Source organism: Pteropus medius, unplaced genomic scaffold, assembly GCF_902729225.1.
Source record: "Pteropus medius unplaced genomic scaffold, Ma_sr-lr_union100, whole genome shotgun sequence".
Classification (NCBI taxonomy): domain Eukaryota; kingdom Metazoa; phylum Chordata; class Mammalia; order Chiroptera; family Pteropodidae; genus Pteropus; species Pteropus medius.
Window position 1 is genome coordinate 3,647,697 of NW_024354886.1, and position 18,482 is coordinate 3,666,178.

Genomic DNA, 18,482 nt, shown 5'->3' on the forward strand with positions numbered 1-18,482 from the left:
CAATTTTAAATTTGAACACTGGTTCTGCCATTTATTAGGTGTATGACTTTGCACAAGCTTAAACTGTGTCTTAGATTCCTCGGCTATAAAATGGAGATGATGAAATGAGACAATAGACAAAAGCATTTAGTACAATGTTTGGTTCATAAATGTCTATGAATTATTGAGTTCTTACTATGTTATTTCTCATTCTACTTTCACGAATACACAAGAACAATCCAACGATGTCTATTGGAGGACTCTAAGCAAAAATATCAAAAGTTCTCTTTCATCCACATTTCTTTCCTTCCTACTATTCCAGAACTGCATATACTATTCCAATAATCTCATTTCCTATAAGAACACTAGAATATGTTGAATCATATTAGTAGTTACATCAGTCTTATATTCTGTCTCCTACAGAGATACCTGATAACTTTTATAAGGACAACAGTATAGTTATGTGACAACTTCAAAAGATTTAGACATTGCTCAAATATCTAACAAACACATTCACCAATGTACTTAACCTTTATTGAATTTTTTTAAAAAAAATACCGAGTTCATAACATCTCTTAGGATTACAATATAACTACCTACTTGCTCTTATTTGTCATTTTATTAATTTTAAGCTTCAGAGTTCCTTATTTTGGTATTCCCTCTTCATGATTTATATGGTTAGATCACATTTTCCTTCAATCTCCTTTTTCCAGATAATACTGCTTTGTAATTATGTGAAAGTCTCCATTTTCTTCACTTTCTTATAATTGAATTTCTCTAGATCTTTTCCATTTTTGAAGCATTTTTCTTGAGATGATTTAGCAGGAAAAATATGGGGCTAGGAGCCGGGAGTCTTCACTCTGTAATCTCATCTCTCAGATTCTTTATCTGAAAGATGAGAGGATTGTACTAGATAAATTTGTAATAGCTTTCCTTATATCTCTAAGCCTCATATTTCTATGACTCTGGGTCTTCCAACTAGAAATCATTCAATATTCCAACAATTTCCCTAAGATTTTTACTTTTGACTACCAGGTAGTCAAAGAGGGGCAAGCATGTTCAGATTCAGGGGACAGAGGAAGACAGTAATCAGGAAGCCTAGGTCTACAGAAAGACATGCTGTTTTGTGAACCAATAGAAAAATTGATTAACAAGAGAAATCAGACAACAAAGATACTAGAGACAGAAAAAAAAAGTCTGAAACACATAGCCTAATTTTAACTTCATCCCTACACATCTACTTGAAGAGGGACTAAGAAATAGAAAAAGCTTTTGGCAGCAGAAGAGGCTATCCAGCCCTCATTTCTACCTCCAGCTAGCAATGTTAACTGCCATCTCTGCAATGTTGTTGCTAAAATGGCCTCCTACAGCGCTTTGCACAAAATAGGCATTACTGGGGTATTTCAAGACTGAATTCATGATCAGCTGATTTGAAAGCCCTCATAAGTGCTACTGGTACTGCTACATACCAGGAAATCTGAGAACTCAAGGCCATGAGAATTACATGGCAAAGGCTGCCCTGGTTCTAAGGGAGAGTGAATTTGGGGGGAAATTTGGCCTAATGGCACTGCTGGTCTGATGATACTGCAAGTAGCTCCTAGAATGAAATAGGCACTGGCTATCTCTAAACTACCAAGGCAGTATCAGAATATGTATGAAAAGTCATTTCCGACAACAAAGGAATAAAAGAACTGAGCAGTTCTAAAAATTCTCAGGCCAGCCCTATGGTGGTGTTTCTCAAAGTGTGGTCCCTGGATCACCAGTGATAGACGAAGGGAGGGGGTGCTTGCTTTAAATACATACCCAGGACCCATCACGTATCTAAAATCAAACTTCTGGTAGTGGTACTGGCATTTTTAAGGAGCAAACTTATATTTGAGAACTACTTTCCCAGAATTTGAAGGTGGGGCTTGGGGGGTAGTCGAGAGTGAAGTTCTTTGACTGTAGATTCATCATATTCCACTGGTATTACTACAACACTTCATTTTGGGGACCATTAAAAAAACCCCTCAATTTCTCAAGTAATAACTGCAGCTAGCTGTTTAAGAACTAACAAGGAGACAATTAAAGGTCCTGGAAAATGCATTTTCACAAACTGATTAAACAGTTCCTCCACAGCCCTGTTTATTCTGTTTGTTCGCTGGTTTGTTTATAAATAAATCGGTTCAACCTAGGAATTTTCAGAAAGAATCACAAACTCTAAAACAACGAAGGTTTTTTGATACTGCAGAGCTAGGCTTGTAAACCTGAAGACACTGTCTGCCATAAAAAGTAAGATTTTATTTAAAAGAAAATTACCGGTTATGGCTCTCCCCAGCTCTTTTTGCTCTCAGAGCCACTGATGAAAGCTAGTCATTTGTGGATGACAGAGAAGGAGGACTCTGAAGCAGAAGTGAAAAGAGCGAGCAAAATTGCACTCTCTGCTCCGTAGTTTGGGAGGAAGTCCGACTAACTACATAATTTTTAATGAGCTCAATTAATTGCCAGAAAAAAACAGGTCTGCAAATGTTTTATCAATAAACATTCGGAGTTCTCGTCACTTCATTCAGACAGGATAAAAACACGAAAGGCCTGCAGAAAACAGTCAAGTTATACTTTAGCTATCCCCACGATTGTGCTTACGATTTCCACATAGGTGACCCCTCTCCCCGGATCGTCAGACCTTACCCCCTGCACGAGAACAGGCACCCGGAACCCACTTGCCGACATTTTTCATCGCGACGATTTTAGTCCCGCGGCCTCTTCACTGGGGGTCGGACCCAGAGGACGTCCGCCCAAGCAGCGTCCTGAGGAGACTGGCCCCCGACACAAAGGCAAATCTCGGGGCCCAGCCCACCGCCACTTACCTGCCGTCCCCTGCCGCGCCCGCACGCTGGGGGCCTGAATCCGCCCGGGAGGCGCGCGCACACAGCGCCGCGAGAAGCCGCCGCGGGGACCCGCCGTGCCGCAGCAGCGCGCGCCCCCCGCCCTGGCCGGCGCGGCCACGCGGCTGAATCACCCGGAGCTTCACGTTAAGAGTCCCCGGCGCGCGGGGCACGCCGGGAAGTCTAGACTCCTGGCCCGCCGGCCCGGGCCCCACGGTGCCCTTCCCGACACGCCCCACCCGTCCGAAGGAGGACCTTCTCACGCCTGTACTGCCAGGGTAGATTCGATTTCTGAGCTGCGGATACCTTCTCTCTCAATTATTAAAGGTATAAAACGGAAAAGTTAGTAGTTATCTGAATTGCAAAATAACTCGCGCAGCCCCAGGACAGCTAATGTCTATAGAAAATTGTGGAGTCCCGATATCTACATTTGAGGGAAGGAGGCAGTAAGAATAATGGAGTTCCTTAAACACGTTTAAAGAACGTGTTGGAAGCCCCTATCCTGGGTATTCATTCTGACCAAAAAGAGGAAAAGAAACGCATTTTTCTCAAACACTGAGTTGAATGAAACAGCATGCTATAGCAAAGTCATTTTTAAATCAACCGGGAGCAAATTGTTGGAAAGCTCGTTGTGTTACGAGAAACAACAACAATAACCAACAATATTCAAAAGACATCTAGGTATAATTTTATAAAATGAATGCTAGAAAACATAAGGACAGAAATATCAATCCTTTCTGTTATGATTTCTAGTGGCTTTTGTACTTTTAAAAAGTTATACTAATTAAATAAAACGTTAAACTGATTATGCAACCATTCTACTTTTAAAATGTTGAAAACCATATAAGTTAATAACAGCATGGTTTCTTAAATTCTGAGTCAACTTCTTTTTCGTTACACAAGTCTCTCAAAAACTAATTTGGGGCTAAGGCTTAGGATTAGAGTTGAAATGTTAGGAATATGAGAAAATATTTGACTCTCATTCCACTAGGTTGTAAATGGTTGCTGGTTACTTGTACCGTATAGCAAAATTGCATTTTCAGAGTCGACAACATTAATTTTAAAAACTGAAACTATAACTTTTCATTATAATTTGATTTTAGAAGTCTAGAGTTCATTCCCCATTTTTACTTTTTCACTTCATTTATAATGATTGTAGAGCATCCAGTACTCTGAATTAGGATGGGCCAGGTTATGATGCTGCACTAGTCACCTGAAGGGCAGGTAACTGTACAGGGCAGCTTACCTTCATGTGGTGACTCAGCAGTCCCAGTTGCTTCCATCTCTGGCTCTGTCGACCCAACACTAGGTTTCACATTGGGGATGGCAGAAGAGCTAGATCAAAGAATCCTGTCAAGGCTTTTCTTTGCCACCTTTGGACATTTCATTGCTGGCCATTTCATTGGCCTGAACTAGTCACATGGCTCAATCTGTCTAAGAAGGCAGAAAGGTATACTTCCTGTGTGCCTGGAGAAAAGGAATATGAAAAGTTATTTAATGAGCCCATAGCATTGTCTCTGCCACAGTGTTCAACAGTAAAAACAATTTGAGTAAGTGTTATAGGACCCAAACTTTACAACCAAAGTAACATATTGTTCAATGCCTTTATTTCCATTTCTCTAATGTACAGTGTTATGCCCTTCAAGTCAAAAGGAAGAAAGGAAATAACCTTTCTAATGTTCCTGCAAGACAATTCTTGAAACAAATTCTTCCTTTCTAGAAAGATTTCCCTCTGTACGTTTGTAATATGCAAAAATCTGGCTCAAAGTTTGGAGGATCAAGCTAATTACTATGTCTTTTAATTAATAGTTAAGACTAAATAGTTCTATTTTTATCTGTAATTTCATATAATGAATGAATAGCATATCAGACCTGGTATCATTTTTTGAGTCGACATCAAGGAGATAGAGTATAAGAAATGTATATTAAAAGAAAGCTTGGGTATATGCTTATTTTTATCACCTTATTTCTACTTGAGTGCATCTCTAAAACCTGAATTTCTCACCTGTGTTTGTATCTGAAGCCATTTGACATTAGAAGGTAATGTCAAATTGGCAGACTTGGAATTTTCAGTTGTCATCATGGCCAATTCAAAAGGCAATACAATTCATCTCATTAACTGTTATTTAAATCACTTTAAATATAACATCTATTAGAAGTATTACAAAGCACTTTTTTCAATATTTTACACTTAAATTTCTCAACAACTCTGGGAGATAGATTTTATCACTCAGATTTACAAATGAAGACATACGTATCTAAGGTCATTAAACTACTAAGTGGTGCTGATGAACTGAGAACTCAGATCATCTGATGCCAAAGTTATTGCTCGACATCCACTGAGATATGGCAGTTCCACTTAACTGCTTCCATGTGAACTCCTGAGCATTTCCAAGAGGCACCGTACATGCCTCTAGCTGTTAACACCAAACAACTAATTTAAGGTTGACTATCTTAGAATGAAAATATTATTTAAAGTAATAACTATTATCAATTACCATGTAAGAAACTATTCTTTCTACATACTACATCATATGACAGTAGTAAATATAAAGACAAACTAAAAATCCCGAGATTTTTGAACTCTCTCAAAATACATTTGCAATTTTTTAAACTAAATGGTTTAGTTGTATGATCTCCGTACCACTGCAGACATAGAAATGAGACTTTTTGAAAGAATGACCACTTTCATTTGCAGTCCAAATTGTGCTCAAATATAGATGTAAATATTTATTTATTTTCTGACTTTCTAGAGGGAAGTCAGAACCCTGCATATTGACCCAAAATAGATTCACAAGAATTCCTTTTACTTCATTTCCATCAGTTGACCTTTGTTAACAAACTCTTCATGAAAGTCACAAAGGATTACGAACAGCAGGAAATAAAAACTGGATGAATACATAATCAACCAGAGAATCAAAAATGTTAAGTTTCTTAGTGGCTGGAATTTGCTACTATATTTATTAATATACATCTGCTTTACGTACAACTTCAGTGTGCCTTTTAGTCTCATTTATAGGGAATGTCTCATCTGCAAATTCAACAAACAAGGCATAGGAGGACCCCATGAGAACTATGTTGATGACGATGTCAAGATCTCTCCTCTAAATGAACTTAAAAAGTTCAGTTTGATTATTTGGGTAACCAAATAAGAGATAAGGGGAAGTAAATCTACATAAAAGTATTCCACTATTAAGTAAAAAAGAAATGATAGAACATTCCAATTTTGTAACCTCTTGCGAATTAGTAGATAGGCATTATGCATCAGCATCTCCAAAGATCGTAAAAAGAGAGAGAACTACACATTATGTTTTCTCTTGAGGGAAGACCACACGGTCACCTAAAATGTTACTAAAGGGAGTGAACCTAAATCTGATCTAGACTTGAGGTCCAGTGGCCAATTTGTAGGAAACACAGGGAACAGAGGAACATGTTGAAGTGTACCATGCAATTTGCAAAGTCCTGACTATGGAAGACTACAGGTCAAAAGGCCTCTGTTCTTCAAGAAATCAATTGTAAAGTTAAAAATAAAACTTAAAAAATATATCAAAAAAACCTGTTAAGTGTGTCGGTGGGGGCGGGTGGAGTGAGGAGGAGACTATACTATCTGGGAGTGAACATTGGAGTGGTAAAACCATTAAAGAAAAAGGGAAGTGAATGAGATTACTATAAACATTAGGATAATGGTTATTTACTTGGTGGTAGTGGTAGGGAAATGGTTGTGTCGAGAAGGGACACATGGAAAGAGTAGGTAGTGAAGTTCTGTTTCTTGACCTGGTGGTGCTTACAAGGATGTTTGCACAAACATTAAGACAAACATTTCCTTTGTGCTGTCTTCTGTTTCTGTGTTTTATTTTATGATAAAAAGATTTTAGAAGAAAGTTTAGAGGGCGAGGCCAGTTCTACCTAAGAGCTGAAATATATTTTCTCCACACAGGGCTATTTGCAAATGTATCCATTTAGTTTCCTGGGACAATATTAAAGTTAAATTATTTTTAAAATAAAAATAAAAGCTTTTTAAAAATTCCTTAAAGGATATTCCACATTGTAATACAATTTTGAAATTTTATTTAGATATTCTGTCTTTTTAGAAGGTAATCAACGAGTAGGTAGCAGAGTGTATTTTGAGTAGAGGAAAGGTATAATGGAATGATGAAAAATAAGGAGACTAGAATAATTTTTTGAAGCTTAACGGTTAAATTCCAATAATAGTCAGGAGAGTAATCTATAAACATTTCCCACTGAGATTTTGATGAGGGCATGAGCTCCCCTGACTTTCCCCCATCTACATGCCAGGACAATGTCTTAGGAATTTTTGAAAGTATATGGAATGCTCAGCTTGAGATTCAAGAATGGAACAAACCTCTGTAAATAAAAGCCCTGTGGGAAGAAAGAATGAAAGAATCAAAAAAGGTAGAAGTATGTTACCCTAGGTTTCAGAGGTGGCTGGGTGTAAACTGATAATATGTTTATCTCTTACTACTCATGTTACCAGTTTACAGACTCTGACCTTCTAATCCAATGCCCCAGCTATGCTGGCTCACATTGCCTCTATTTGTGAACACATGTCTCATTCTTGAACTCAATACTGAGAATGCTGGGAAGTTTTTTTAAAACTTATATGAGTTTTAAATAAATTACATTTGGAAAAGAAATAGATAAGCCCCCAAATATATATTCTTCCAACTAGGATTTGAACCAGTGAACTTTAGGTTTATGAAATAGACTCCAGTCACTCACTAGCCACCACCGAAAACTGTGACATTCTTTTCTCTTGCTCAATTTATACCACCTCATTTCTCCAAACTTCCAATAACCTAGAAAAGGCAAAATCTGTTCACAAAAGCATGTGTCATGGCCCCTTCCCTACACTCTATGAGAAATTTTATAATAATAATAATAAAACATAATAAATAATGGGAATTAGGCAAATTCAGAAAGGTTTCTTCTGCTGATTAACCAAGAGCCTAAAGTATTCTTGCTTATTTGGAGTTATGATGCCTACTTGGAATAAGTCAGTGTTTGTGGAAGTACAAGGAAAGGAAATATAAAAACATGAAGTATGGACAGATTCATAAGGCAATATGGTGTAGTGGGAAAAAAACATTGGAAAAAAAGCCAGACAACCTCGGTTTGAGGCCATTCCACCACTTACTGACAGAGCAAGTCACACGTAAACGTGGGTTTCCTAATCTGTAAGATGATAACTGACCTATCTTTTGCCATGTGGTTGTTATGAAGAAGAAAACATAATTAAAATTTATGTAAAAGTATTTCATAATCTCAAAACACTAGAGTAATTTAAGGTACTATTAGTATTAATGTTATGCACATACTCCATCCAAACCAGTATTATCTTTAAAAGGAACACCCAAAGACATTTTTGTGAGATAAAATTGCCCACCTAAATGTCAACCATAAATTGTTTGTATATTAAAATAGTCTGGTTTCCTTAACATTTATTACGCAGTTTGAATGAAAATAAAATGTTATGGTGACGAAATATTTTCTTCTTTTATCCATACCCACTCATAACAATAGAGTTACTATTTTAAAGAGAATTTGACACCTTTTCTTAAGGGGACACTTGGTTCTCTTCAAAAGTATCCTTTTTAGTGCATTTTAAAAATGATACAGTAATTGCCTTCATAGATTCTTATTCTTAAAAGGTTGCCAAACACATACTCCTAGGCTGAATCTGGAAGGATTTACTAACTCAGTCCTTAGCTGCTCTTTGATTTTTAATCGTATGATTGTAACATCTGAATAAGGTTGAAGAGAATAATTTCAGAAAGTTCCTCTTCTATCTCTGAATCTTTATAATACTCAACACTAGTAATTTGAGTTGCTCTCTCTAGCTTTTTATTTATTGTAAATGGAAGTAGGCTTCTAAGGTGCTGAAAATTAGTAGATGTTCAGCCTTAGGGTAGAAAGCATTTACTTAGAAATTGACTTTGAAAAGGAGTCAGGTGAGAGAAAGCTGAACAGGGATTAAAGAGAGCTGACATGGGGTACCAGCCTGGTCACCTTTGGGTCAGTCATTAATAAGACCTGTCTCATTTCTTTTTATCTAAAAATTAGAAAGTTTTATCTAAAAATTAGAAAGCTTGGACCAAATGATAGCTGCCGTTTGTTGACCCTCTCCCACATGGTAGTGTTAAAGGATAAACTGAGGTATATTTTAAGAGTTTATTTGAGTAAAATCAATTTGAATAGGGCAGCATTCAATCTAGCATATTAAAAGGAGTTCTGAAGAGCTTTACAAAATGAAAGACTTGTAGGCAGAAGGGAGGGGAACGAGGAAGTTATACTGGCAAAAAAAAAATGCGGGTTGGTTATTGCAAAATTACTTTCCTTTAAGGCAGAGGTCTCCAATCTTTTTGGCACCGGGGACCAGCGGCTCCTATGAATATCTAATGCCTGATGATCTGAAGTGGAGCTGAGGCGGTTATGCTAGTGCTGGGGAGTGGCTGCAAATACAGATGAAGCTTTGCTTGCTATTCCGGTGCTCACCTCCTGTGTAAGGCCCAGTTCCTAACAGGCCACCAATTGGTACCAGTCAGCGACCTGGGGGTTAGGGATCCCTGCTTTAGGGGATGGAAGGAGTCTCTCAGGCAGATTCCCTAACTAGTGATGATCAAGTGATTCCTGATTGACTGGTTTAAGATTATTTCTGGGAGAGCCAAACTGTAGTTAAGTCTCAGTTTACTGATGTAGGGCTTAGCATAAGTGACTTCATTTTGGGCCTATTGTCTTGTTTTTAACAGAAGGTAGTCATTAGCTCTAATTCTCCTAATAGCCTGGCAAGACAGGCCTTGTTAGTCCCATATTACAGATATAAAAATCAAGGTTCAAAGAGACGAGGTTTTTATTTCAGGTCACATTAGGTGAACTGCATGGAACCATTTCAGCTTTGCAATTCTAGGATTCCACAGAGAGAAAATCCACCCTTTGGGCTTATATTTCTCTTTTAGAAATTATGTTTAAGATTAAGTTATGAGATGCCAAATGTGAGAAGGGCCTTCAAAATCATGGGTGCTGGTTTTTTCACTTGTTAAGAAGGAATCTAAAGTCCAAAGAGGAGCAGTGACCTGCCCACAGCTGTGATTTATTTTCTTTTTCAGTTTTGTCCTTAATGCTCTTTGTAACCTGATTCTACCTGGATAGAAATATACATAGGAAGGTGGGTCACAAAGTGGTATTCGGCCAGGGCTCCAAAACCTTCCTAAAGATGACCTTGGTTATGTGTGCAAATATTGTCTGCCCAAATAAGCAGAATTTCCAAGATTTGAAGGTCACTGGAGGACATTCCTTTTTTGTGGAAAGGTATAAAATAAGGGTGGTGAATGTTTCTACCCAGAACCATTGAACCGCTGAAGTCAAAGACAGTCATACATAATTAAAAAGCAACTTAATTTAGCTCTTAACGTGTTATTAAAATAGTTCTTAAAAATTAAGCACAAATATAGGTATATTTTTACATTTTAAAATTATTTAAACACTAAAAACAGGGTAAATTTATGTAAGCAATTAACTTTCAATAAACATAATATGTAAGTATATATTATGGCTAGTTAAGGGGAAGAAATTGCCGGGAAGGAGAAGGGGGCAGGAGGGAAGAAAGAAAAGGGGAAGGCAATACCAAATTGAAGAGAAAAAAGAGGAAAGAAGAAAGGAGAGAATTACAGGAAGAAAAAAAGAGTGGAGGAGGAGAAGAATCATAAGAGTTAAGGAAAGAGAAGGAGGAAAGGCTAAGAACAAAGGAGAACTGCAGGGGAAGCCTGGAGAGATGAGTTAATGGAGTTTCTTTTTTCATTCCACAAATGTTAATTGCCTACCCACTGTGTGCAAGGCACTCTGATAAATTCATGTCTTGAGAGAAACAAATATGCATTACTCCTCTGTAAAAAAGGTTTCATTTCTTTAGTAACTTTTTTTTTTTATGAGGATGAAAAGTAATTTATGTTTATTTAGAAAATTCGGAAAATAGTGGACTAAAGACAGATTCTCTTTTTCTGGGTAAAAGACGGAAGTAAAAAAGAATCTCTAATTCTAGCCTATTGACGTTTTACTGTCTTCTGTTTTGCATTCTTTTTGGTGGTCAGTTTAAAGGGCAGCAGATACTCAGGGAAAACTCTTCTCACGGAGATGGCAGAGGTGTAAAAGGGCAAGCAGAAACACACACCAGGCCTCTTCAGGCCTAGGCTTGGAACTAGCACACTGTCAATATTGCCCCAGTCTTGCGAAGCTGTTGCAGAGATGTGGATGCAGGGTAAAGAAATTGGGCTAATAATCATATACCTAATTTTATATCATAAAAAGTGTGTAACTTTTTAACTATAATGTAAATTTAAATTTGTACTTTTACCTCTTTTAGGACAATGCAAGGACTGTAAAATACTTTGTCACCTTTTTAAAACATATATGTTGTCACACCTCCTCTTCTCTCTTGGAATAACATGTATGGTTAATAGAAACTACATACAAATCCAATTTAAAAATCTGTATAACACCTTTCTCATAGAGGAGAATGGAAAGGAAGCTAATTTATAATAGTAGTCACCTTAAAACAATATGTATTTCAGTATGTTAAAACTCAGGCGTAATACAAGAGAAGACTCAATTTAGTAGTTATTTGCTTGCACCTATGCATAGAATCACTCTGAATGTGACAGCCACAAATACAGTATGATAAGGTATGTTAAATTAGTAACACTGCTATTATGTGTGGTGTTGCAGTCATCTGATTTTCTGATATAATAAACAAAATAATAAACAAAATAATAAAAGTGTAAGTTTCTCTTGATTTCTCCTTTTCTACTGTAGAAGAATTCCTAGAAAATCCAATGTATATAAAACCTATGTGAAAAATCTTTGTGTTTCTATATGTGAAACAGACAAGTTATAAACTCAGACAATTATAAATGGATTTTTGTTTTGTTTTGTTTTGTTTTTACCTACATGAATAACCTGAGGAACAGTACAAAGTTATACAGGATGTAGGACAATTTTTTTGTGTGTGTGAGGCAGGACCTTGACATTGGAGTAGGTCTAGAGTACCCGATTCTACCTATTAAATCTGAATATAACCCCCTATTGATATAACTACACGAATGCACTCCAACATTTTCAACAACACCCTCTGTTGAATTGATGTTCAACAACACTGAGGGACTGGTACCACTGGTACCATTAAGTTTTTGCTCACTATCAAAGCTAGCACCTAGCACAGTGCCTGGCACATAGTAGGAGTTTAATAACCATTTCTTTAGTGAATGAACACAAGAGTATTCTTTTTCACTTACAAAGCACTTTTCATCTTCTCTATGACAGTGACTCAGAAATTTAAATTTCCAGCCCTAATCTCTCTTCTGAGCTCCAAATTTGTTTGGACAAATGCTCACTTAATATCTTCACTGGAATGATTTTCAGATACCTCAAAATTGAATATATCCAACTCATCATTTCCTGCCACGGCACCCCTCTCCAAAATAAAACCCACTACCAAACAACAAGGCAAAATTTTCTATGCTGTTATTCTCTAGTTCATTAAATGCCAACATAATCCACTTATTTGTTCATCAAAAACTTGGACATTATCCATGATTATTCTCTCTCTATCATCCCACTATCTAATGAATCAATTATAGTTCTTCAATCTCAAATTTATACACTTTTCCCTATCTTCAGTGCTATCACACTAGGGAATTACTAAATTGTCTCTTGCGTATTTCCAAACCACCATCCACCCAGTAGCCAGAGTGGTCTTTAAAACAGAAATCTGATCATGTCACTCTCCTGTTTAAATCTCTTAAAAATTTTAGATAAAATCTAAAATCTTTAGCAGGACATATAAGACCCTGCAATGATTTGTCTATATATCTTTTCTTATTTTGAGCTACTTATCCACTATTCTTCATACTAGCTTTCTTATGCTTTGCTTCTTTTTTTAAATTTTTATAATTTATTTATTTTTTTCATATTCTTTTTTAAAATTAATTAATTTATGTATTTTTTTATGGTGACATTGGTAAGTTTCAGCTGTACAGTTTAATAGTAAGGCATATATATTGACATTGTGTGTTCACCTCCCATAGTGAGATTTTTTTCTCTCACCACATATTTGACCCCTTTTATCCCATATTCCTTCCCCTTCCCCCTCCACCATTGCTTCTTTTTTTTAAACATTAATTTTCATTTTTTAAAACTAATCTTAACATATAATTTAGAAACTAATCATCGCTAAATAGTTGAGGACAAAAAGCTTTTTTCCCTCAAGATCGCTGCTTTCATCTTTATTGGTTTACTCCTTTCTTTTGGTAGAGTCTTCCCTTTCTCCAGTAGTTTCCTGAGAAAGGATGCATTGAAGGCTAATTTTTTGATATGTTGCAGGAAAATGGGGCTTATTCTAGTCTTACCTGTTAGTTTGATTAGATGTATAGTCCTAGATTAAAAAACACTTCCTCTCAAGATTTTGAAGTTTATAATGTCTTCTAGCACCCAGAGTTTGTTCTTAATTCATTTTTTTTTCAATCTGGAAGTTTTTAGGATCTACTATCTATCACTGATGTTTGAAATTTCAGGATGCGTGTGTGTTAACCTTGGCATAGTTCTTTTTATTTGTCATTCTGGGAACTCAGTGGAACTTTTCATTCTGGAGATATATGTCCTTTGGTTTTAGGAAGTTTTCTCACATTTATTTATTTGATAATTTCTTTTCTAAAGCTTTTGCGTTTTTTTCTTTTCTTTTTTCCCTATACTTTCTATCATTCAACATTGTACCTCCTAGCTCCTCTAGTCTTCATTTTCTTCTATTGTGCATATTTGTTTTCTAAAATGATTTTTAAAAAATATCTTCAAGAGTGGTTTTCAACCACATAAAATTACCATTCAGAAGATAATCTCCCTAAACTGTTAAAAAGAATAAAGAGAAAATTACAACATTTCCACTGATACGTTTTATTATTTTAGTTAAAAGTCTAGCAATCTTTTGAAAAGTTGCCTTTGCCATGTAACTAAATACAAATATTTTCAAACTGCATGCTTTTAAAATATTTTATTTCTTTTTTACATACCTTAATTGTCTGATTGACAAAACTTTTCAGGTACATATTTACTGTAAGTCTAAATAAACTTATAAATATGAGTGATTATTAATTCTCTTATATGCCAAATTCTCATGGATTTTACTTAATCCTTATATACCCAAACTATTCCACTAAAACTAAAGAGGATTTCAGTTATATCATTAACTAATTTTCCAATCTGATTAGAACCTGTAATAACTACCTCACTTGACTGAATTCAACCAATTTATTTACTGCTTCATTCTATTTTGAATCCTTTTCAAACTAGGCCACAATTCTTACAGATATTAACACAAAATCCTATTAAATTTTAGATATCTCTTAGGACTTTTCCCCCCAAGTTTTCATTACGAAAAATTTCAAGCAAAGAAAAGTTGAGTATATAGTATATTTGACATGAGTATACCCACTACTTAGATACAAAAATAATCAACATTTTGACATAGTTGCTTTATTTTTATAGTTATTTATTATTAACAATTTCAAATATGAAGAAAAGTTGAATCACATGATCAACACTATTAGTTTAAACACTTGTTTAACTGTTTAGATTAAGTAGTTGTGATCATTTCCTTATGTTTGCTTTAACTATTTTGCTGAACTTTTTGAAACTAAGTGCAGACAACATGACATTTCAACCTAAAATACTTCAAGATACAACTCCTAAAAATAAGGACATTCTCTGTAAGCCTGTATTACAATTATTGCGCCTAGGAAAAGTAACACTAATTCCTTAATACTATTCTCTCTCTCTCTCTTTCTTTTATGCCGAAACCCGGGAACAAATAATACCATTTTCTTATAACATTTTTTTTCATAAAAACAAAAACAAGGTCCAAAGTTCACATATTGCATTTGATTGTTTTATCTCTTTAGCTTCTTTTATTCTAGAGTAGTCTCCCTATCTGCCCACCATTTTATCCCTCTATATTACTAATTTTTTAAAGAAGTCAGACCAGATACCTTATAGAATGTTCTCATGACTTTTCCTGACTTACAACAACCTCCAAATTTATTCTACTTTGGAGAATTTCTTTGTCTTTATCTTTCAACATAATTTTTATTAAATTTTAATTAATTATGCTATTTGAAATTTCGAACTACTCTTTCTTGCTCTTAAATTGTTCCTTCTTTTAGTATCCTGTTCTTGCTTTAGGGATATAATGTTTCTCTGATGATACTATAATTTCTTTGAAGTATTTTTATGTTCCCTGCATTGTCTCTGTTTCCTGTGATTCCTTTTTCTCCTCTAATTCTTCCATGTTGGAGGTTTTTTATTTTTTATGTTGAAGGTTTTCCTCTGGCATCTGATGAGTTTTGTCTATTCATATTTTAAATGATGTCCTAAAAGCTTATTGGAAGCTCTGAGCATGTGTTTGAATCGTGTCAATTAAAAGGATTCACTTTAGGCTTTTCCTATGGGGACACCTAAGTGTCAGTATCTGTGGCTCTTTTTTCTGGCATGTTCATTTTTCTCCCCCAAGACATACTCTTTATTTCCTACTAGAGAGCAGAAATGGCTGCGAAGTTCTGTATCTGAGCAGGAGAAAAGGCCTGGATGTCTCATTTTCTGTTTCAGACTTAATTTCTCTTTTTTCTGTAAGGTGACCTTCCTTGGGTCTGCTAAGTTCTTTACCGTTCTCCATCCATTTTCTACTTTCATGCATTGTGTTTTAGGGTGACTCACAGTTGAATACAGATGAAATCTGTTTTCTGGTTTTTCTTTTCCTCGTTATTTTTGAAAGATCTCAACTATCCTGAATTGGAAAGTCTTCACAGTTGTTTAGTTCTTCAAATGCCTTGAATTCTTTACTGCCTTGGGGCTTTTGCACTTGGTGTTCCAGTTGAGATGTTCTTATTTCCTTCCTCAACTTCCCTCCTGGCCAATTCCAAGTCATCTTTTAGGTTTCAGCTTAAACATCATTCCTAGATGAGTCCTTCCTGACCACCTAGACTAGGTTAGGTCCACTCCCCATGATATGTTCTCATAACTCTTACCATGACTAATTAAATATATACGACTATTTCCCCTGCTAGACTGTCACCTCCACGGGGGAAGGGACCACTTCTATCTTGTTGACTGTATCCCCAGTGTCTAGTACAATGCCTGGTATTCAGTATAGGATCCATATAATTTTTTTTCATTGTTGACCAACATATATTTCTTACTACAAAGATTGGTAGCTTAATTTACAGTTGCCAGCACCAATAAGTAGTCATTTAGAATTCAACAATTCTAGTTATTATTATTATCTAGTTATTGTTATGGAAAACTATAATATAGACTCTCATCTATTTCCGAATTTATTTTACGATGAACACTTTTAAAATTATAATGTACCAACAATAATCTGAGTGTATACACTCAGATTAACAGTGTATACATTTTATATTGCTGCTGTAACAAATTACCACAGACTGAGTGACATAAAACAACGCAAATTTATTATTTTATAAGTTCTGGAGGTCAAAAGTCTAAAATGGTTTGGCAGGATTACATTCTTCAGTTTCCTTGCCTTTTTTAGCTTCTGGAGGTTGCCTGCATTCCTTGGCTCATAGACCCTTTCTCACATCACTCTGACCTTTACTTCCATTGTCACATGTCCTTCTCTGACTCTGACCCTCTTACCTCCCTCTTATAAGGACCCATATGGTTAATTTGGGCCCAGATAATGCAGGATAATTTCTGGTTCTATAGCCTTAATTTAATCATATCTGCAAAGTTCATTTTGCCATATAAGGTAAAATATTCACAAGTCTGGGGATTAGGATGTGGACATCTTTGGGGAGAGGCCATTATTTAGCCTACCACACACAGACAGCAACATGTGAACCCATAGATGAAGTAATTGCTGAAAGAAATGATAAAAACTTTTCTCAAATATTTTAAACTTTATATCAGAACAACCTCCAAACAAAGTAGATAAAATAACTTTATGAAGTGAAAAATATCTATATATATTGAAATAATAAGACGTGCATGATACCTAACATAAACCAGTGATTGTTAAGTAGACCACCGTATCAGATCACTGTTTGCTGAGGCTTCCATGTGCAAACCCATTATTATGCTTTCGTGAATCCTGGGATATCCTGGTATTTTCAGGTAGGCACACCATTTCCTAAAGAAAATTATCCAATAATACTAACAACTACATAAAAAAGTTTTTATTACATATATTTAAAAATAAATATTAGGTGAAAAATCTAATTAGTATTATTTTTTCAATAAATACCTCTTAACATCCTGCAGAATTGTTTGGGGAAACTATATTATAATAAAAACCTATCTGGGGAAAATTGAGTCCAACATTCTTGATCATTTATTTTAAAAGACCATGGTTAGGTATTTTATTCTCAGTTCTCTAGCAATGCCATGTAAATAACTAGTACAAAACGACAGTTTCAAAATGGGTTGATGGGTAAATTTGTCAGCTGGGTCTTTCAGAAAAGAACCTCACCTAGTAACTGCATCTTGACTATCAACTTTTCTCATTTAGTAATTTAATAGTTTTTTCCAGGGCTGATCTGGCTCTGATGTATTAGCTAGAGAGTATGATCTTTTCCCAATGGAAAGTTTACTTGAGAAATCAAATTAAGGTCAGAAGTTTGGCTGATGAGTATAATTAAAATGTTAGGATGCCCAAGGCACCAAAGATGCTCAGGAACTCACAACCCTTCATCCCACAGCTCTATTTCCCCTAATCTGGTCCAAATTACAATAATCGAAATATCGAAGTAGCATTCTACACTGGAAAATGTGGTACATTTGATGAATGATGAGTCAGAATTCTACCTGATGATTTCCCCTGCCTTGGTTTGTATAGCTGAGATAGCTGCTTATTGCCTTTCTTTCAGAGTCATTTCTTTTCAATTCTTGCTGCTTCTTCTAAAACTGAAATACAGCTTCACTGTATATTACTGTTTAATACAGTAGTCACTAGCCACATGCAACTACTGAGCACTCAAAACGTGATTAGTCCAAATTGAGATAGATGTATTTTAAGTGTGAAATACATACCAGATTTGGAAGAATTACTTTAATGAGAATGTAAAATATTTCAATAATTTTTATATTACCAGTTGAAATGATCACTTTTGGATTTATTTTGGGATATACTTAGTTAAACTATAGTATTAAAATTAATTTTACCTTTTACTTTTTTAATGTAGCTACTAGAAAACTTCAATTACATATGTGATTCACATGTTTTTATTGGATAGCACTGATCTAAGGCTCCTGAAGCCCTCCACCGTTACCTTCTTTAGTTGTTCTTTATGGTCTGACCTCTCTTATTCATTCCTTTCCTTTCCAGTAACTGGTTAGATTTAGCAGGTAAAGTTGAAAGTGAGACTCTGTGGCCAACTTTTAAGTCGAGAAAATGAGGTGCACTGATAGACAATGAAAGTCTTAGTACAATTCTTTAACTTACTGGATTGGTTCTACAATATTAGAAAACAGGAAGGGTCAGGAAAATAGCGTTCATTAATATCTATAGAGATTGTAGCGATAGTCTGTGTATACGGAGGATTAAAAAGAATCATTCTGGGG

The 18,482-nt window shown here is 35.5% G+C and overlaps 2 protein-coding genes across 5 annotated transcripts in view; one reads left to right on the top strand and one right to left on the bottom strand.

The window, feature by feature from the left end:
• KCTD20 (potassium channel tetramerization domain containing 20) overlaps positions 1 to 4,196 on the bottom strand; it is a 35,280-nt gene extending 31,084 nt beyond the window's left edge. Inside the window, exon 1 of one of the 4 annotated variants that reach the window (XM_039856130.1) lies at positions 4,090 to 4,196. The gene's annotated coding sequence lies outside the window, so the exon portion shown is untranslated. Of the gene's footprint in view, positions 1 to 2,646; positions 2,757 to 2,825; positions 2,977 to 4,089 lie in introns of those variants that run through there. The other 3 variants (XM_039856128.1, XM_039856127.1, XM_039856129.1) reach the window with 3 other exon arrangements.
• The window catches only part of PXT1 (peroxisomal testis enriched protein 1), a 39,487-nt gene continuing 24,018 nt past the window's right edge, over positions 3,014 to 18,482 (top strand). Inside the window, exon 1 of the mRNA XM_039856133.1 lies at positions 3,014 to 3,170. The gene's annotated coding sequence lies outside the window, so the exon portion shown is untranslated. The remainder of the gene's footprint in view (positions 3,171 to 18,482) is intronic.